Genomic DNA, 22,668 nt, shown 5'->3' on the forward strand with positions numbered 1-22,668 from the left:
AAGGCTGATGACGGCACCTAACAACCTTTATATCATTTCCATACTATAGTATCGAATAGAAAGTTAAAACCTATTCATGTCGACCTAGCATCATCACCATACTCATCATCTCCACCTTCATTATTTACATTATATAGGTATCACTAATTTTAATGATCTTTAAATTTGGGGTTGTCATTTTTCTTTCAATCTGCTTATGATGACAATCCTTCTCGTGCAATTGTTTGTTATAATTTGGTAGTAGATTATATTTGTTTAGAATTTGTTATATTTTTTCTCTATAATTCATGCCAAAACAGTTTTTTTTTGTTATGTTATGGAAAAAATGTATTATACGAATTATATGAATCTAAAATAAAACAAAATCAAAATCAAAATTACGAAATTCATTTACGTGCGATTACAATATTTTTACCCATGCAAGTTTTAGCCCCGCCATTTTACCCCTTGCATATTAATAGCATATGCCTTTTTTAATATCCTCCGTCTTACACCGAAACAACGTCACTTCTTGCCCTTTTCTCCAACGTTAGATTTTTTGTAGGCCTCCCTCTTGTCATCACTTTGTTATATCTTTTTTTTTTAGGTCACTCGCTTCTTCTCGAGACCATTTCATTACTCAATTCTTTTGTCCTCTGTGTAGGCTACCATCAACAATCACATCTCCATCAATAAGCCTTTTCACGGTTGTAAACTGCGCACGAGCAGAAAAAGGTCATTGGAGACAAACCATGAAGGTGGCTTTCAAATTTACTGACATAGGCATTTGTGATTTGATGATTATTCATGTATTCCTTTCAAAATATTTATCACATCCAAGCTGAAGAGTAATAAATAGAGCCTTTATAATCACTGGTATTTGACAGTAGCCTAAACAATAGTCAAACGTGCCAAAGGCAGACAATAAAACAGATTTCCAAACTTTATCCCTGATGTAGGCCTACTATTCTTTTTTTTTTTTTTTTTTTTTCCCGGTAATTTAGTTGATAGGCAGAAAACTGAGCGCTTAGAAACACCTGTATTAAGCGCCCTACAAATGTTATAATTATTATTATTATTATTCTAGTCACCTGGTCTATACAATGCCTTTTGTTCTTAGAATTTGAATACTCTACCGGTAAAGCTTACGCAACATCTACATTTGAAAATGATAGTGCTTATCCTAATGAAACATCACAAAGGTTATTTGAGAAAAGTTGATCATGAGCTAACCGTGAACTGGCTTATAGGTAGAAGGGGAAAATGTTTCCGGATGTCATTTCTCCTCGCTGCCATTCAATCACGCCGGTAGAAAGTAACTCAAGCTAAAAACACTTGTGAATTCTGTGAAACGGATGTATAGAAAATCAGAGATTGGAAATACTGTATGTCCATTTGCTGTCACAGCAGTCTCAACGAAGATGTTGTATTTCCAATTCTCTTGAAATCACAAGAAATTTCCCCTTTTATGTGAAGGTTTTCTTTAGATGCTAGAATACCTTTGGTTGAGATATATTTTGCTGTGGAAAGCAAGTTTCTCGCAAACAAATATTTTCACAACTATGTGATTTTTCCCTCAATACATCTAACAGTTTAGTGATTTTCATAATATATGAATCCCTTTAAATAAGCATTATCGCTGTCGTAACTGCGCATGAGTAGTACATAAGGAAGGCCATTCCAGATAAATCATTAACCCATTGCATACTGGAGCCTGGTGATTCCTGTACAAAGTCTATGGGAAATCACAGAGTTCAGTAGTCAACAGGTTAAGGCAGTCTTCAAAATCATTGGGAGAAGCACATGATGGTTATTCAAGTATTCCTTTTTAAAATGGTATTTTCATTACATCTTAGCTGAAGAGTAATAAAGTGTCCACGATTAATATTATGTAGTATCTTACACAACAGGCCAAATGCCCAAAGTGAACATTGAATAATTTTGATCACTGACGTACTATTCTAGTTACCTGATAGACAAGACCAATATGGGGAGAATTTGAGTTCAAGGAGCATTTTGGGGTAAAAGTTGGGAACCGGTCTATTTCACCTAATTTGAATGTGCTGAATCTGATAAGACCGGTTCCCAAGCCAATTTTTCATGTTTTGACCACCTAATTTGCATAAACAAAATGGCTGCCAAATTGACAATTTATAATCTTATTTCTACAATATTCTTTTATAATATTCGCTTTCACCGATATGGATACTGCAAAATCCTGCATACTTAACATGTACCATTTGGGAAAATTTGTTATTTCTGTTTGCGGCTAATTAATTATGCAAATTTATGCATATTTTGCAATATTATGCTATAATTTGAAAATCACACCTAAAATGTTTATTATTCTGAGTACAAATAGCATTTGTATCATCATAATAATTGTTTAGCCCTTAAATATAATATTCAAGTCAATTTTTATATGTATTTTATTGTTCTTTGATATTTCTTTTGTGTTCTTGTATTTTCTGCCATTTGCTTTGTATATATGTTTGAGATGAGATCTTTAAAAATGATATCAATGGCAGACAAATATCAAGTATCAATGATTGAATCATTAGATAAACTTCTTTTGCCACAACTGTTAATTGTACTCAGGAACAAAAACACACACATGCTCCCACACCCAGACCTGTATATAGAAAGTAATATACTTGCAAGGTATAGTAGACATGCCCAATATAAAAACATTGATGCTGATCATATAATCATGACACTTACCAAATTCAATGAACCCGTAAGAAAAGAAGAGTTTAGAAGTTGAAAAACCTGTAATCATGCTGAACTTAAATTTCTTGAAATAGATATATTAAAATGTTTCATAACAGATCAAATAATCAATTAAACATATGATTTACGCAGTGTAGTTTATCAATCCGATATAATATCAGTACTTTGTTAAAATCCTTGCAGCAAAATCATATCTTTTATTCAGCTCCATCAGAACTGCAATCATGGCAGTTAACCAAAAAACAATTTGTAATAAATACAAAGGGTCTGTATTACTGGATCACTTACTAGTTTTTTGGTCATTACCGATTTATTTATTTATGTGGCAACGATACATTTTCCCCAAGTCAACCATCAAAGTGAAAACTGAAAACCACAGCTTTTATCCAATCCTTACCTTGGAAGATTCTTTGACGAACGATACTGAATACAGAAGAGGAAATGACAAAAACATGGGGCTAAACACAGATTAGCTCCATGGTTAAAACATGGGCAAAACAAGGTTTCCAACCCAGTCACTGCCCAATGCAGAACAAATTTTCACATTGTGACCTATGGTTAAAAAGTGCTAGAGATGCCTGTTGAAGGTAAACCAGCATGGAGACAGTTGCAGAAGTCCAGTCTAGAGGTTATCCGGTCATCCCGGTCATGGATGATATTTTCTGCACCAGCTCATGTAAGACAATGTCTGATCTCAGCAATTCTGTTGAGCTGGTAATATGCAGATTGGCAGACATGTGATGTGTGTTTCTTCATGCTCATTGTTCTATCAAAGACTACGCCAAGAGATCTAGCCTTGCATACTGCAGATATATAGCTTCCTCACCTATTAAGACGGGAGTTGTAGTCATAATAATTACGCATATATGGAGATGACAGAACAAGATACCGGTACTTCGCATTTTATTGTTAAGCTCCAGGAAGTTGACCTTCATCCAACATCGAATCCTCAATGGCAGCACCAACAACAGCAGCCGCACGAACCTCTGTATATTTACCTTCTGGATCAAAAGTGAGGTATACAGCTGGATGTCACCAGCATAGAAGTGTATACCAACACCATGTTGCCACATTACAGAGCCAAGAGGAGTGATGTACAGTTTGAAGAACAAGGGACAAGGACAGACTCCCAAGGAACTCCATATCAAAGGGTAGTCACAGGAGTCTGCATGCCAGTGATGAATACAGCTTCATACAGCTCTGTTGGCAAGGTAAGAGAAACCTGCCATTGGAGTGCAAAATCATCAATTCCAAAACAGACTGTCAGTCTCCCCAGAAGAATGACATGTTGACTGGTATCAAAACCGGTTGACAAGTCAAACATAACTTAGGCAACTGCTTTCCTCATAGAAAGAGAAATCCTGGCTCTACAATCGAAGACATTCTCGACCTAGACTTTGATGGTGATATCTCAGACTCGCATGGAGGCTATCAGAGCTGGGTAAGCTATTGGATGCTGTTGGGTTTAATACCGATCAGAATAAGTGGATTAATAATCACCCACAGAAACGCCAAACATTCCAGGAACCCACCATCCTCTGAAAGATATCTTGGTTATCAATTTGAAATAGTCTATCTTATGAAGATATGAAGATATGTGAATATTAGAATTTCGATAAATGGCCTAGAAGACATTACACAATTCAATGCGGTATTGAAAAGGTGCACTCTGAGCATTTTAACACTTGAAACAAGATCTGGTTAGACAGAAGATTCTCTCTCAAGACAAAAGTTTAGGTTTTCTCTATGGATCTGTGACATGAGAATCGGACATATCTCAAGAACACAAACACGATGACTTCGATACGAACTGCCTCCGCAGAATACTTGTACTAAATTGGTTTGATTCCAACAATTAGAGATGACTTTTATAATATGAGGCTGCTCTATCAATAAAGCCATCCAATTGAACACCAAATCATGATAACTGACATTGATCATTCAACACCCCGAAGGAAAAGGTGTATATCAAGCTGGGGGAGGCTGGATGGCTCTAGGTTGGATGAAGCGGCAATCCTTGATAGGACAGGTGCAGTACTGCATTGGAAAAGATATATTATGGAGATGCACATGTAATCCGTTCATGAAGTCCAATGATAAAAAAATGGCTTTTAAAACACGGAAAACGGTCTAATTGATAGGCAAAATGAGAAATTAGATGGATTATACATGTATGTGGGTTCAGTTCTGATAATTTTTTTCCAATATTGGGACAATTTGACGAGCGTAATGGAGAAAAACACAGGACATCTCATTTTCAGCAGACGGTTTTCACTTCATTTTGCTGAAGAAAAACACACTAAATATATATACATGTATGTGTGATCAGATTCTGCTGGTCGGGAACATAACTACTCCAAAGGATATTAAATGCAACTGATTGACTATTAAGGAGTTGAGAATTTCAGTACTGTTATGATTCAAATTTAATAATTCATAATCTAAAATTGTAAATATGAATGAATTGATTGATATCATAATTCAAGATACCATTTTATAATAAAAATATAAGCAATTAATAGTGACATTCGCTTGAATACAGATAGGTTCATGAAATTCGTTGGATCTCCACCAGTGTGCTTTTAAATGGGAAGGCCCTCCGTGCAGGAGTTTACCTTTGTATGCAGATGTGGGTGTGGGAGTGGGTGAATCTGTTTATGCCCATGAATATATGCGAATAAAAAAGTGATTACGTAATTAAATAATTGAAGCTTATTATTTTATGCCACTGATAATCAATAATTTGACAGATCCCATAACAAAACATGTACAAAACAAAAGGTACAAAATACAAAGAAATACATTAGAAATTCAAAAACAATAAAATACATTATTATTCACTGTGATATGATATTCTAAGGGCCGTACAATTATTTATAATGATGTAAATGCTATTTGTACCAAAAATATAAACAATTGAGCTGAAATTATCAAATTATAGCATAATGATCCAAAATATGCATAAATTTGCATAATTAATTAGCCGCAAACAAAAATAACAAGTTTTCCCGAAAGGTACACGTATGTATGCAGGATTTTGCAGTATTCATGTCTGTGAAAGCGAATATAATTAAAGAACATTGTCGAAATAATATTCTGAATTGTCAATTTGGCAGCCATTTTGTTTATGCAAATTAGGTGGTCAAAACATGAGAAATTAGCTTGGGAACCGGTCTTATCAGATTCAGCATATTTGAATTGAGTGAAACAGTCCGATTTCCAACTTTTACCCCAAAATGCTTCTTAAAGTTTATATAGGCCTGTTTTTCCAGAATGTGTCTAGTCTATGATACCATGCCTTTCTTTCTTAGAATTTGAAACCTCGCAATTGACTTATTGTGCTGATACAAGAAAAGATGCCCGGCAACCCTGCTACCATGGCTACATGTGAACAAAGATATTCGCAGGAAGGGGATACATTTTGAGTAAGTTGGCATTTTTTTATTCTGAAAAGCCCGCCCAGCAGTCTCATTGAATTAGCAGCGAAAAATATGGCTGCATTCATGCACAAAATTCTGACACTGACTTTTGTCATATAGTTTTAAGGGTAGATAATTCCATTGTTAGTGGTGACAGTTAACCTTTTATTATGTAGATTTTTGCTACCAAGGGTGCCTTTAAAAGAAGGTCGTTCAAATGAAAGAGTGACGTGATAAGTTTTCGCCCGTTACGAAAATATATCCATGTTGGATACTGATAACACACTCTGGAAGGAAGAAGAAGTACACCTGACAATCTGTACATTTTCAATACGATTTATCCTCCATTTGCCAGTTGCCTCATTTTATTATCGTCAGTGGTGTCAGTCGTTCTCTGCAAGCCCCGGTAGGTGTTTCCTCTCAGATGGAAAAGGGGAATTCCTTGCTTTGCGTTACATAATTTTTATGTGAGTACCGATATTGTAAATCTTTCCATTTTACGAAATAATAATTATAGTAGTAATAGTTGAATCTACATGGCGCTTTTGGTCAAAGGACAGAAAGCGCAAACATTCTCAACCCGGCTTAAACGCATTAATGTATTTTTTTATATTGTATGATTCTTGGTTTTTAGCCCCACCAATAATAAATGTGTCATCCTTTTGAAATGACAACATTGTCTGAATGCTTGGTTTAAACTATGTTCATGAATGTTTGATTTATATATTAACATTAGGCATCACACAATCATCATAATCCTCATAATTACAAAATTAAAAGAAAACTTGAGTATTATTTTACCTCTAAATATTTCGTATAACACTCTATCTCTTACAATCTTCACAATCTTCATATCGATCTCGTAACCAGGAAGGCTTTATAAGAGGGGGGGGGGTGGTCAAAAGTAAGGGGCTCTGAACATGCTGAACACAATAAAATCACAATATGATGGTATTTCTAATGTTTTTATACATGTTTATTGAAGGTAGGGTATAAGGCCTGAATCCAACCACTGCATAGTGACCGGTGTGTTGGCTTAGTTGGTAGAGCGTCCGTCTCACAACCGGGAGTTCGAGAGTTCTAGCCCACGTCAGATCAAAAGAAGTTATAAGATGGGAGTTGCTTCTACCCTGTTTGGTGTTCAACGTTCATATGTGCATTGACGTCACAATAAGTGAACAGGTGAGTAATCAGCTACAGGTATCGGCTGATTTTTCCAGTCATCGATACTCTTAAAGGGGAATCCAACCCAAATAAAAACTTGTTTTTATAAGGAAAAGAAAAATCAGACAAGTTGATAGGCGAAAGTTTGAACAATAATGGACAAACAACAAAAAGTTATGAATTTTTAAAGGTTTTAAATATTGGTAATCACTATAGCCATGGATACTTCAAATTGGCCGCATATGGGATGTCATAGTGATGTAAGGCAAGGACTACTCTTCCATGTACTCCAATACATATTATGGCTAAAATGTCATTTTTCCCAAAAGTTTTATTTCAAATTATATTTTTCTTTCATGAGGACATAAAACAATATACTACCTGGGTTATATTTAGATTACTGCCCCAGGGAATGTGTACTTAGGAGAAAACCACAAATCCCTGATAATAAAGTACATGGCCTATGGGAAAGTTGTCCTTGCCCCTTGTCATAATTTACTTACTCAGTTGCCAATTTGAAATATACATAGTATTAGTGATCTCAATTTTAAAGCAGCTATAACTTTCTTATTGCTTGTCCGATTTCTTTCAAACTTTCACCATTCTGTTTGATTCATTTTTCTCCTTCCCAACACAACATTTTATGGCCAAGGCTGGATTCCCCTTTAACAGCTGCAAATCTAGATGTTTTATCTTACGAAGCTATTAGCTGAAAATAATCAATGGAACACATTCTTAAACGCTTCTAGCTCTTCATAATACTTTACTCTGCAGTGCTGATAAGTTTGACGAATATGACCTCGAGTTTGATTAAACGGGATAGTGGTGTAGACTTTTCCTTTATGTCGATACAAGCGTTTTTTGAAAGCACATTTGCCCCCAAAAAAGTGGTGATAGTTTCATAACAAGCCCATGAACCCCCCATTGTTTATGTTCACACCTCTTTAGTATACCTTTCTCTACAATCATGCAAAATTTTGTGAAAATGGCATGTTTTTTTTAAATAAGTACAGCATTTATTTTACTTCTCAAATTATTTATATAAATTTCGTATTTTAAGATATGTTTTTGTCGTCTTCCACACCTTTTTTTCCGAATAGAAGGTGCTGCTACTCTTTAAAGAACAAACAAATCACAATATGAGTGGATCCTTTATCTTAAGTATATAATTCTGAACTATAATGTAAAATTTTGTAAAATCTATATGAATTTTGTAAAATCTATATTGATTTTGACTGAGTAATAGAGGTATAAACTCAACGTTGTGATCTCTTGGGGTCTCAAAATGCAAAATTATTTAATTGCGTATGTTACGATATTGCAACAAATAAACAAAACAATCAAATACAAATTTTAGTTAAACTTTTTCTTTCTTATTTATTTACATGCAACAAATGACAAAATAATAAACAAAATGCTGAGTTATCTTACATATCTTGAATAATCGGGTCTGGTTACTCCACAAAATGTATATTCCAGTATTAAATAATAATGTCCAGGTTGGCTGGCGAAAATTCCTTAAAGTTCACAATGCGGCGATGTTGAAATGAGATGGATGATTAGAGTCAGTGCAATGAGTTGAAATGTCCGTGAAGACAAGACGAAGTTGATGATAAACAGTCGATTTCAGGAATCTATGGGTTGGCAAAATGTTCTTTAGGACAGGTGGATGATGAGAAATGAGAATTTCTCAAAATATTAAACTGCAAACAGTTAACTGATGGTGTGCAAAATAATTCCACATAAGATAGACGTAGTACTCAAGTTGGAAGTAAACTATGCTCTAACATAAAGTCTGGTGTGAAACTCTGAGTTTTGATCTGATATAATATGATGATGTCCTTGAAGAAACTGCCAGCTTACACATATAAATTATGGAAGCTTCTTTCTATAGAGCAATCCTAATTCTAGAAGACTCTTGAATGACCTCAGTGAAATTAACAATGTAAACAGCTTAGCTAATCTTATTGTACTATTTCCCTGCTAGCAGTCTCCATTGTATACCAGTCTCTATGATTGTAAATTACAAAAATACCATACATTGCAGTCCCTCATTTAATATGCGTGCCTAACAAAGCCTATCTAAGCCATTCTGGAATATCCTTATTATGCAATGAACTTCCTTAAAGTAAAAAAAATGAATGAATGTACATGTAATTTATCTCACAATTCTTCTTATACATAACAAATTTCTCGAGACCTTTCAAATAGATGAAATTCAAAGCTCGATAGCAAGCACATGAACCCATGTTCATTTCTGCATATTTGAAATATTTAGGTGCAAATGTTCGTAAAAATGGCATGGATTTCATTTTAACTGTGGAACATCCTTAGAGCTACGTCGATCTGGCGCTGCACAGTGGCTGCCGGGCTCACGATTGATTGGGCAAAGTGAATTTCTGGAGTAATTTTCTTTCAGATTCTATTTCGAACAATAAAATATGGAGTTTCATTTTCAAAATTGTCCAAATGTATTCTTTTCTAATTTAAAAAAGTTTGAATAAGGAGGCGATTTGTTAAATATGAATTTTAAGAGAATTTATTTTCCCAAAAAATATTCCCGGTGACTGATGATAGAAACCGACTGACTATTTGTCACAGGAACAAAAACATATTATTTTGATGTATTCGATGGAATACGTAGCGTAGCGTATTGCTTACCCTTAGAGCAATATAATTTGGGTTGATCTACCGATATTAAATCGTTAGATCGTCACTTATCAACCTAGATACGTTCGCCGTTTTCACGTTTCAGCAAATACCTTGTCACCTTTCTAAAGAGACAAGGGGCGCGTACATTAAACAAACATAAATATAGGTGTTGTGGCTCAGTGGATACGTCTCCAGACTTTGAACCGCAAGTTCCGGGGTTCAAATTCCAACGCTGCATTTTCGTCTTTTGGCAAGGCGTTTATCTACATTTAACACTCTCCATCCATATGAGTAAATGGGTATACGAGTCTGCCGGGTAGGAAGGTATTCATTGAACGATCGATCACCTGATCAGGGTAGCCGTGCTATATAGCCAGGGTAATAGTATATATAGCTCTTATAAGCATTGTATTAAGTGCTATAGAAATGAAACATATAATTATTATTATCATTATCAGATCTGTAAACAGGGCTTCCGAAAAGAACATAATTTTTCCAAAGTTACAAATTTGTGACTTAATATTTACTGTTCTGTGCAATGAATTTACACTTAAACTTAAGGTCTAGTTCATGGTCTTAAAAGTACACACTACACAACACATCAAGCCATTCTTCGCGCATACAACCGTAATTCCGAAGCTTCGTTATTCCGAAGGTTCGGATATTCCGAAGGTTCGTTATTCCGAAGGTTCGTTTTTCCGAAGGTTCGTAATTCCGAAGGTTCGTTAGTCCGAAAACGAAATGAGGTTCGTAATTCCGAAGGTTCGTTAGTCCGAAAACGAAATGAGGTTCGTAATTCCGAAGGTACGTTAGTCCGAAAACTAATGATTAACGAACCTTATTTCGTTTTCGGACTAACGAACCTTCGGAACAACGAACCTTATTTCGTTTTCGGATTAACGAACCTTCGGAACAACGAACCTTGTTTCGTTTTCGGATTGACGAACCTTCGGAACATCGAACCTTATTTCGTTTTCGGATTATCAAACCTTCGGAATAACGAACCTTCGGAATAACGCCACAAATGTTCGGATTAACGAACCCTTTTACGTTTTCGGATTAACGAACATCGAGGTATAGGCAATTTACGTGTTTCGGAATTAAGAACCGTCGGAATAAAGAACCTTCGGAATTACGAACCTTCGGAATTACGAAGTGTAACCATTCTTTGACCTACCCCAATTTTGACCAAAAGGGAAAAACGTGACCTAAAGAGTACCCTTAGTTTCAAACACGTAACAACAATGACTCGGGTGGTAGGCTCCGTGCTTAGTTATATAGTATTTTTGGTAAATTTAAACGATATTCGTCTTTATACGTTTTCATTCCTTGTTGGATAAAATACATGTATGCATGCTATAAAACACATGCATATGAGAAAGGCGCGATGCAAGCTTTCCCCGAAAGTGTACAATCAATCAAATTGTAAACAAACGACTGAAATTACTTTAAAAAAAATCTTTCTATTTACGACGAATTATCAAGCATGGAAGGTGACACGCATTTCACTTAAGTAAGATTGGAATATCGGAATTACAGTCCAATATGATTTTCTTATTGAATCCACACGAAAGCTATATACATGCTTTAACATTTCAGTTGTACGATTCAACTCCTCAAAGTAAGAATAGGAATCATGAGGGTATTTTCTTCTTCTTCAATCTAACACTTACCGACACAATGGTTGTTATCAGATCTGAAGTACAGAGAATAAGAAGGAAGTGATGCTAATTATTGTGTAAATATCTTGACTTATGGTCTATTTTTGCAATTTTAAGATGGTGATAATCCGAACGAAGCATTACTCTAAGAGAAATGGAGATCTCACGTTTTCTCAATGGATGGTGATACACATGCGCTGAAAGTGGACTGAAGTTACCGTTGCGACGAAGGCGGCTCGACTTATTTGTATCACTGACGCCGCGACCACTGGAATAGAAATAGCGAACAATATTATTTTATTGCTTACGAACAAAAGGATATGTTAACATCAAAATTCAAGCGACTCGTGTCACGTGAATAGGCAATGTGAAGCCGACTTGGGTGATTAAGGGGAATAATGATCTCGGGCGCCTTCAGTCCACTTTTGGGGTAAGTGTGTCAAAGCGTGGAGGCGGCTTCAAAGACCTCATTTGAGGCGGCCCAGACCCGACGCATGTGTATAAGGGGTCAATGATAGAGAAAAGGGATGATTCGGGGGGACGTTAACGAAAAAAGAAAAAAAAAAACGAGATACCCACTAGCGTAATGAAACAAATTAAAGAGGGGGAGGGGGGGCAGAAATGTTGCATGGTCAGATAAAAAACAGCAAGCGAGCGAGCGCAAAAGAAAACCCTTTTCAATAAGAAATTTTAAATTTGTTTCAGATTTTGACATAATATATAAAAATGATGACATACTTTACCCCTTTTTCTTCCTCTTTTCTTTCACTTTTCCCATTTTTTCTTGATATTGCAACTTTTGAGGGCCATGGCCCCCAATCTGTAAGCCGATCATGAAATAATGAAATAGCATAAAGAACGCAAAAACACATACATGTAGCAGCTTTCATGCTAGGGATATTAATTGATTAGTTAATTAATTCAGTTATTGATTTATTAACTTTATAAATTCTTTCAATTTATTCTTTTCCGAATTTCTTTCTTTGTAATTTATTTATTCATCCATTAATTATCTTAATTTTTATTCATGTATGTATTAATTCATGTATTTATTCATTTATTTATCTTTTATGTATTTATGCCATTGATTTGCATATATAATTTTAGTGATAAGTTTGTGTAGTTAACTTCATTTTTACCGGGAAATTTACCTTGTTGTATCCTTAATGAATCCGTAATATCTTTAGTCCCAGGTCATTCGATTTGCTTTTAACACCCAGGGCTACTATTGCAGTTGAGTACTGTCTCGTCAAGTAGTATTGGAGCATATGGAAGAAACTCCTACCAGTCCTCATCGCCCAGGGTCGACGCCAGTGGGGACCCCCTTTACGGATCAATGTACACATGTGGAAGGAAAGACCTGAGGTGAGATATAGATGTTGTATCAACATAATGCCCTTGGTTTACGTTTTGAATGATATTGTAGATTAGATTTCAAACAGGGGGCGTTTCACAAAGATTTATGCGTGACTTAAATTCCCTGTTCGTGCGGTATAAAGGCATCAGTGCATTAGTCAAATCAGGGAGTTGTGAGGAACTCTGGTCAAATCATGCCATGAGAACGCTCACTACTGCGTGACAATCGAAAAAAAAATGCCCGTTGCACAACATGTACACGTCTGCCCCCCCCCCCAGTTTTGTGTTCTGTTTAGAACAAATACCACCAAATTTGGCAGGACACCAGTGGACCCTTTATTCTCAATTTAAAAAAGAAAAATGATTCATTGAAATAAAAATCAAGCGAAAGCTGCTGATAAACGCATGCCGTTGATTGGAAATCAAGTTGGATTTTATCACAATTACTCCTTCTGGGTCCTATTTCATAAAGACTTGCTATAATAACAAATGCACGATTGCTATCACAAATTTCATACCAGCCAATCACATTGAAGTATTTCAGTAGCTTTTAACTGTTAATGCATCTTTTTCATTATTAAAAGTTTTATGAAATGGGTCCCAGATCACAATCTGGATCTGTCTCAATCACGTAAGATGGATGCCTCTTAAATTGCTCCAGACAAACATCCATTGTATCAAAACCGAACGTCGTTTGACATGGGATATCAGAAAATATTGGCATAACGACGAAAAGGTATTATTCCTGACCTTCAACGACCATGTTCTTTATAAGATCCTCTGGTCAGCGAAATGTCGCAGACATTGTAGGGAGGCTCGGGTCAATTCCATCACCAATCGATATGTTTGCCCTGAAAATGTTGACTCTGCAATCTCATATTTCTGTCCGCTTATTTTGTTTGGGGAAAGGCGCTGAACAATTATTCAAGAAGTAAAGGAAAGCAATCTTGAAGCAGCGGGAAGATGATTTTAAGTTTGAATTCTTCTATTTGAGTCCATGTAATATAAAGCCCAGGGTAATTACTTTACGGAATATGACACAACAGGTTAATGTAATCTTTGAAGAGCAATGAAGAGAAGGGATTCGAAAACAGCACCAGTGATATCAAACTGCAATTTTTTGGGGTTTGACTAACAAACTTGGCGTTTAGTCTTTTTTCCATATAAAAATGCTCCTCTACATTAGCCTTTCAAACGAGCGAGCAATTAGCCCCCTCCCCCTAAAAAAAATGAGTTGATTAATAACCTATGCTTCTCGAGCTTTTGCTAGGTTATAAGCTGCCTACATAAGGTTTAAGTCACAAATACACACTGCGTTGAATACTTTACACATCGAGGTTCAGAGATGCCTGCTTCAGATACCCCAGTGTTAACTATTTTGTTTGTGACCGTAATGCGGTAGAAAGCCCTTACAATGATTATATCTGAAGGGATATCAGGGACAGCGTATAGGGCGACACCCTGTGTCAATGGAGCATGTGCCGACAAAAAAACCCATCAGTGTTTCAATTAGCTGCTAGTTATGTTTTTAGACTGTGGCTGTCCTCGGGGTAGTCATGGTGTAATTACCTTTGAACCATTTACAATTTTACAGTTTGGTGACCTGAAAAAACGGGATTCACGAGGTTAACTGTATACAAATTTAGTATTTTGATACACGTCCCAAGCAAACTTTGGTATTTAACGCACAAATAATTGTGTTGTCATTTAATGACCCGGTGTGGATTAAATCCATGACCCTAGGTTCATAAGGGATGCGCTCGACCTCTGAGCCTCTATTCCCGGTGGATTGGTATCTAATAGCTTGTAATGAAATTCTGATTCACAACTGAGTTTAAATTTGTTTTATTGGAACTTCAACTTGCTTTCGAAAGTATTCCAATCTCCATGCACACCATAAGGGATGACTTATTCCTTTCGGTTAACTTGCTTAAGAGCTATAGCAAACCTAAGTCCCAATGAACGGACCTGAGGTGTTTCACAAAGATTTAAGTATGACTTAAGTCACACTTAAATCTTTTTGAAATATCCCCCTGTTCATTCTCAGTCAACTGACGTTGGCTGAGATTGACAACAATTTTATTTATAAGGAGACAGACATCTATCGTAGGTAATGTGATTGTTTTGTTTTTATATGAATCTTTCGAAACGTTGACCCTTCGTATTCAGAATCTCACACCGTTAGTTGTAGTGTACAGAAATGACACTAAAGAGACAGTAATAATTTTTCCCATTTGAGTCAATTGCGGACGTTCTGCAGGCTAAGCGCGCCATGCCAGCAACAAGCATCAAATAGTCAATGAATTATTCATAAGCATTACGGCGCCATATCGCGCTGTAAACAATGCGGACGAGTTCACTATTGAAATATGTGGAATTTGACGTTTGACAGTTTTGCACGAACCCCTGCATGTAATTTGCTTTAAAATGTGTATTGTTCTTTTTCTTTTCTTGATAAAAAGAAAAATAACGAGTAGATACATTGTGTACTGTACGCGTGCGTACGTGCTGGTGTGTAACATGCGTAATCCAGACAGTACATCCCCGTTTAAAAATGGCGCGGTCCGGTAGTATTGTCGCATCGGTCTGACGTCACAATAGCTATATGATAATTAGGTCGCGACTGTGTATCAAGTTTGACAACAATGTCTAATGAGCTTTCATTGGTTCTTCATAAAATCCGACCCCAATGTTTAACCAATCATAACGATTTAAAATGTAAAATAGAAAAGATTCCTCTCTGTCGAATTCCTAAAAACCCGTCTGTGAAATTACATTTATTCAGGAGATAGGACAGTTCAAAATCCCAGTATCGCCGTATGTGATTTAGTGAACCATGCAATTTGCGTGTTAAAGCAATGGAGGTTGTTGCGAAAGAAAAAAAAAAGTTGGTCTTTAGAGATAAAGTCCGGCGAGTTGAAATGGGCATCCGTTGTCATATTTGGCTGACTTAGTCCAAATAGTATAGAAAATCGATTTCTAGGCAACCCGAGTTGGCTTAAAATCTAATATTTGTATATTTTTAATTATGTCCTCTACCTTTGCTCTTTACATCTCCACTCAATAGACTTTGTACAGTACGCGCGCGCACCATGCCCATTGAGCATCAAATGGGACAACTTTTCCATATGCTAATCTCTCTATGTTTCATCAAAAGAGAGAGAGGGAGAGGAGAAAGTACGGTTCGAGAGAACATGGACCTAGGTCCATGGGGAGAATGAGCAATGGTATGACGAACCCGAAAAGAGACACATAAAGTACCACCCCGGGTGTTAAGAAAAGTACTTAGACACGTGAATTCAGACCCCAAAACATTCATTATTTCCTCAATATCAATGTTCAATTCCTTGCCCCTTCATTTAAAAACCCTATCCACCCTCTCTAGTTTTAAAAAAGAACTCAAATCATATATAATGTCCAGCAAATGTTAAAATGTCAATGATTCCTGTGCCACAAATATTTTAATAACTCAATTTTGCATGCCTTTCTGTGTTCTAATATGTATGATTTATATAATGTTTTTACCTTGTTTTACCTTGTATGTTTTACCACTTGTATATACATGTCTTGTTTTTATGCTTTTAGGACCCCTTTTGATACCAGCTTTTGCTAAAAGGGCATCCTATTGAAATATTGTTTAATAAATAAATAAATAAATAAAACCTCAACCCCTGCCCCCCCTCACATTCTGCGCATGTTGCATGTATAGATATATGTAAACTAACGTGTGACTTTGTGAAGCACTTTTATATTATCTAAACAAACCAAAGTGGGTTCCCCCTATCCTTATGCACTACACTAATACTGAAGGTGAAAAATTATTCAGATTATGATTAGTTTTCTAGACGTTGGCAAACATTTTTGGCGTAAAGTATACCTTTTCCTCGCCAATGTACGAATGAAATTATCGTTCCTTTCTTATTGCATCCAGACCGGATATATTGTCCAATGGTTGTTTTGCATACTTGCACTTCATACCCCAGTTACCTAACTCTTGCATAACTTTACGAACATAATTATAAAACACCCAAGGGTTTCTGTGCTACGAGAGAGAATTGAGAGATTGTATTGGTAAAATAATTACCAACATAGTCGTAGAAGATAGATAACAGAAAATACCACTAAAATTTAACTCCTCCATGAAGCAAAGCTAAAAATATTTATGCTTGAAACAATGGGTAAACGACCAATTTCCCCATCATGAAAATTCGAGGATGGAAAACATTATACCCCAATGAACATTACAACAACTTGGATTATGCTATTGTGAGCAAAAATATCGCTATTTCACTCGGTTGAAGTACTTACCATAGCTGGAAGTAATATGGATAGAAATGCGAATGAACTTAAAAAGGGGGAACCAGTGAGGTCATAGTAAAAAGGTAACCACACAGTATGAGGACTTGATGATGAATTGCCGGAGAGAGCAAATCGATGTTCAAATGGGAATGGTTGAGAGGAAGAATGTGTTACCCTTACAGCATGACGTCATCATATTCTACCATATCCTGGTCAAGGTAGCACTGTAAACATGACCAAAGGGCTTTGACCTCGCTACATGTTCTTCTGGCTCCATTATAACTTTATAAATTGCATCACTCACTTTTTCTCTTCTTCTCTCGCATTATTCACTAGCCCTTCTTCAGATACGCACACTTTCCCTCGTTCACTTACATATCGAAATTAATTATGTTGCTCTAAATAGTATCCCCTCTTTGTTTATCTCTCTTTTTTTTTCATTAACAAAAAGAAGAAACTATTAACATATTATGATGTGATCCAACAGCATCTTTCATTCCTGTTTTGATATTTTCAAGAACAAGCCTGAAAATGGGTCTTTTATTTAGGCAAATACGTGTGACCCACACAAGATTTCTGGCCAAATCTTTCCTTCAGGTCAAAAGTAATTTTCCATCCGCCATATCTGGCTCTCATTTTTATTTTTAGCTCATCACGCCACTGCTGGAAGGTGTTATGAGTTTGGGTTGATGAACTTCTAACATAAATAGATAGTTACTGGAACGAACTAATAAGAATACATACGACATCTAACCCAACCGTTCCGGTGCATTATCTGAATACAGGACACGGCCCACTTGGGAAACCAATGCATGCGACTCAGATGAGCGTGAAATTGGAACGATACATTACCCCTTTTGCGCGCCGGTGATACCCAGCCCCCCGGAACTAATGTTCAATTTACGAATTGACTCCCCGGCCAAGAACATAATTGAAAGTGATATCTTAAGGCGTCATCAAAAGCACGATACGTCGAGGACATTACCAGCAAATCATGCCCTGGTGAGGTCTTAATGTGGGTCTGTATTGCGGTGTTCATGGTTGGCTGGTCTCTAATGTGAAGGAGTGCTCTTTGCCTCATGTACAAATATATAACCTTGACTTGCAGATGCCAGGCTTCTGTAGAATAATTTCCTTTGGACATTGTGTTTTCATGAATACACCGCCACGATATTTGATTCACATAAAAGCGGGGCAGATGTTGTAAGAAAGATTACTTGAAAGTAGGATGCTCAATAACAAGAATATCAATAATAGAACAAATTTATAAACAATATGCATTTGTGCTACCTGCTATTAATCAGCGGCGTCTCGGCATTTATCGCGATTTGGGCAATCCGTCCCACTCCGGTCTACCTTAAGCAACAATTTTTTTTAAAGAACAAGTTCACACATTGGCATTCATAATGCATGCTAGCATTTTCATTTATCGGCTGGACGATAAAACAGCAATGTGGATGCGCAAGGGCATGCTGTGCCGGGTATTGAACCCCGATCCTCGGATCTCCAGTCAAGCAGCTTAGACCACTCGGCCACGGCACCTGCGTTTCTATATCGATATTACTCTCAGCCAGTTTTATTGTCCCCAGATAATTCCTAGGAATCTTCTGTCATTCGATAGGGATTTGAAAATACATCTGTTTTTAGATCGTCCGAAAGTCGTTGAGCGAAAACATGTTAATGTCGCACAAAACTAACTATTCAGTCTTAATCGCACCTCTTTATTCTTGCAATTAACTCATATGTATTTATAGGAGGAGAATACAGGGCACTATAACATGTGAAACCCATTGTGCCCCACCTTCACTACGGAAAGATAGCTACTTCCAACTTGTCTCATTAAAACGGGAATTACGCACGTGTTATCTTTGGGAGATATGAACTTTCTGATAAAAGAGTATTTCGCAGGCAGTTGATATATCCTCATATATTCTCAATTAACTTTCCACAGTAAAAGTTTCAGACTTAAGGTTTTGTGACGGGCTTTAAACATATTAGAATAACTGTGATAGATGTAAAGAGAGTGGCTAGAATAGAGCTCAATTATCCCTCTTAATTGACGCCAGTCTACACCTTTTTAGTTAGCTTTTTGAAAACTCCTCAGCTATCTGGTTCTTGGAGTGTGGTAACTTTAATTTGTCTTCATGTGTTAGTAAAATGCTTCCTTTATTTCTCCATTCAATTGAAACTACATCAGGAGACTTGGACGACATTGGAAGACTCGTGCACAGACTATTAAAACGTGAAATGCTGACAATGCACTTTTTAAAACGCAATTGACTATTCAGTTCTTTCATCCTTGATAGTATGTCAAAATGACTTCCGCACATCACGCAAAGTGCTATGAGAGAAGCTATATTACGTGGTTGATAACGTCAGCCTTATCTTGCTTTATATGGGTCCAGATTGCTTATATTAGAAACAATAACAACCAAAACCCACATCCATGGTTACGATATATATACATAAATGGTGGTGCCCATAATTCTTTTGTTAAGTGGAGTAAAGGAAAAATCTGCCGTTAATGGACGGTATTTAACGAATAGAACCTTTTTATATACTTTTTTTATTTATTGGACTTGGTTTCGGCTTCATCGTCATCGATTTGTGTTATTCATCTGGTCCATTAACAAAGTGGAGGCATGAATGGGAAAGTAACACTGCATGAATGTAAATGGCTTCCAGCGGAGATGCCTGTATAAAGTTGCGACCAAAATTTAGAGAGTGCCACATCAAACCACGTCCTATTTTCACCTGTATTTATTTGTATACTCATATCCCTTTACTCGTTGTTTTCCCTTTTTCTTTCGCTATTTATCCATTTTATTATTTGTAATCGTATTATTTTCCCAATCCATCCATTTCTTTTCCTCCTCCTCCTCTTCTTCTTCATCTTGTCTTGCGCTGCGGACATATTATATTCAACGTGTATCGTTCATGTTTTCACATGACCGTGCGGCCTAAGGATCTAGCTGGGCTTACTTGTGTTGTTGATTTCTTTAAAGGACAAGTCCACCCCAACAAAACGTTGATTCGAGTAAAAAGAGAAAAGTGCAACAAGCATAACACTGAAAATTTCATCAAAATCGATTGTAAAATAAGAAAGTCATGTCATATTAAAGTTTTGCTTAATTTCACAAAACAGTTATATGCACATCGTGGTAGGTATGCAAATGAGGAGACTGATGACATCATCCACTTACTATTTATTTTGTATTTCATTATATTAAATATGAAATATTCAAACTTTCTCCTAACTGTCAAGTGAAACAATAATTAATACCTCCCTGAACCTGGAGAACTAGCATTGTTTAATACTGCATGGTTCAGTCAAGTTGGTCCTTATTGTCAAATCTGTAAAAAATGAAATATTGCATAATTCAAACAATAAAAGACAAAAGAAATAGTGAGTGAGGGACATCATCGTCTGTCTCATTTGTATGTCACTGAATTGTGTATTTCAGTTTTGTGAAAAATAAGCGAAATTTTTAAAATGTCATAACTGTCTTATTTTACATACGATTTTGATGAAATTTTCAGTGTTATGCTAGTTTGATATTTCTCTATTTATTCAAATCAACATTTTCTTGGGGTGGACTTGACCTTTAAACAATCATCATTAATCTAAAATATCCCCTCTCAGCATAACCCTTTGATGGAAATTAAGCGTATAAATACTCAATTGCAAACTACTTGGATGTGTAGGATTAATCACCCACATACAGTATCATTCATTCATTCAGTCAGTCTCCGTTTTATTGTCATGTTGCGGATTTACCCAGGCTGGGGTTGATTATAATGTTCTATATAATTTTTCCTAATGATAGTCAATGTATCCACCTACGCCGAATACTTTACCTCCGTTTTCCTTAAGATCTCACATTTTCTTAGGGTGCGTTTATGCGCCACTTTTTTACCCTAGAATCATGATTCAAATCATGATTCTGCAGAATCACGATTGCGTTTAGTCAAAAGTGAAAATAAACGTCTTTCAAATCACAAACATGAAACGCAGAAAAAGGGGCGTTTGGAAAGACGTTTCTGTAGAATCACGAACGAAAAATGTCGTATAAACGCAATCGTGATTTGAATCATGATTCTATGACGTCACTGTGTCGGGCTACTTTAGGTTTGACTCTTGCCAAGCTCAAGACGCGCTATGCTCAGTGTATTTATACATAATATGATATGCATGCATTTCTTGTCACATGCATTTAACTGTGTTGGGCATCGCATCGTCCACTTCTTTTCATCTTTTTTTTTGGTCATGTCTTCAATTTCAAGTGAACTAGTAAATGAACTAACTGAACAGACAATGATATCAATTGTTGTCGAGGTCGCATAAACGCAGCCGAATGAACGACTGATCCATGGAATTGTGTAACAAACACCGTTGGTGTCAGTTACCTTTTATCATTCGAGTGAATATTATTCCATTCGTCTTTTGTAACCTAAAATTCGTATACTCTTGATGAAATATTAAATATGATAAGGATTGTTGATTTCATGAAAAGCATTAGAGGAGACGGCAGAGACTAAAAGGTTCATGATCATTAAGGGTAATGCAGGGTCTCTAGCGTCAAGTTTTCAAAAGAAAATGTCCACCGAGGTCTTCAAGTGCTTTAAAGAAATATGGATCAACAGACAGCTCAAAGAATTCCAAATCAGATATATGTTAAGCTAAAGGGGTTTTAAATGACTCTCGAAAAAGGTCAACATCGATTAAAACACCGGAATCACTAGAGGGGAATAAGCGTTGATTGACATCAGTCTGGCAAGCATGATCACATCAAATGAAATATTAAGCCAAACCAATGACTGATCACGATGCAACTATACCCACATTTAAACAGAGTCAAGTATGCGTATGCAGAACCCCATCGCGAGCTTGCATTCGCGTCATCTTTTCAACCCCGCTGCTGTGGATTTAAAAGAAATATGAATGCCTATGATTGATTGGAAGATGGTTGATAAAAGCAATGTATTATACTGTCTCCGTATCCCTTCAAACTCAGGATTTTTTCCTTTCAGAGATCTGATTTATAAGTAACATTGGAAGAGGTTGGCAGATGGAAGCGTGTATCGCCATAATAATGAGATAGCAAGTCACCACACGACGGCACACATGAGAATTTCATGATAAATGAGGATTAATATACCAAAAGGATATCAAGAAGATAAAGTTATAATCATGACTTGCAGAAGCTTTAGGTTGAACATCAGCATAGAAGCAGAAAAGAGAAACCTAAAAAAAGAAAGTTAGGCCTACTAACCCTATAAAGAAGGAAATTTAAACTAAAATAGGAGAATGATCAACGAAGCCTTACAAAATATGATGCCAGTTTTTTACATTTTGAAAGTTTTATTTGGAGTAAAGAGTGTATTTTTGGACCATTAATTACCATGAT

At 36.3% G+C, this 22,668-nt stretch overlaps 1 long non-coding RNA gene across 1 annotated transcript; it reads left to right on the forward strand.

The window, feature by feature from the left end:
- Positions 1 to 6,391: 6,391 nt before the first annotated feature.
- On the forward strand, positions 6,392 to 13,310 carry LOC135155592 (uncharacterized). The gene is made up of 3 exons (XR_010294711.1): positions 6,392 to 6,595; positions 7,114 to 7,310; positions 12,826 to 13,310. It is a non-coding gene; the product is annotated as an uncharacterized LOC135155592 (long non-coding RNA).
- The last annotated feature ends 9,358 nt before the right edge of the window (positions 13,311 to 22,668 follow it).

Source organism: Lytechinus pictus, chromosome 10 (assembly GCF_037042905.1).
Source record: "Lytechinus pictus isolate F3 Inbred chromosome 10, Lp3.0, whole genome shotgun sequence".
Classification (NCBI taxonomy): domain Eukaryota; kingdom Metazoa; phylum Echinodermata; class Echinoidea; order Temnopleuroida; family Toxopneustidae; genus Lytechinus; species Lytechinus pictus.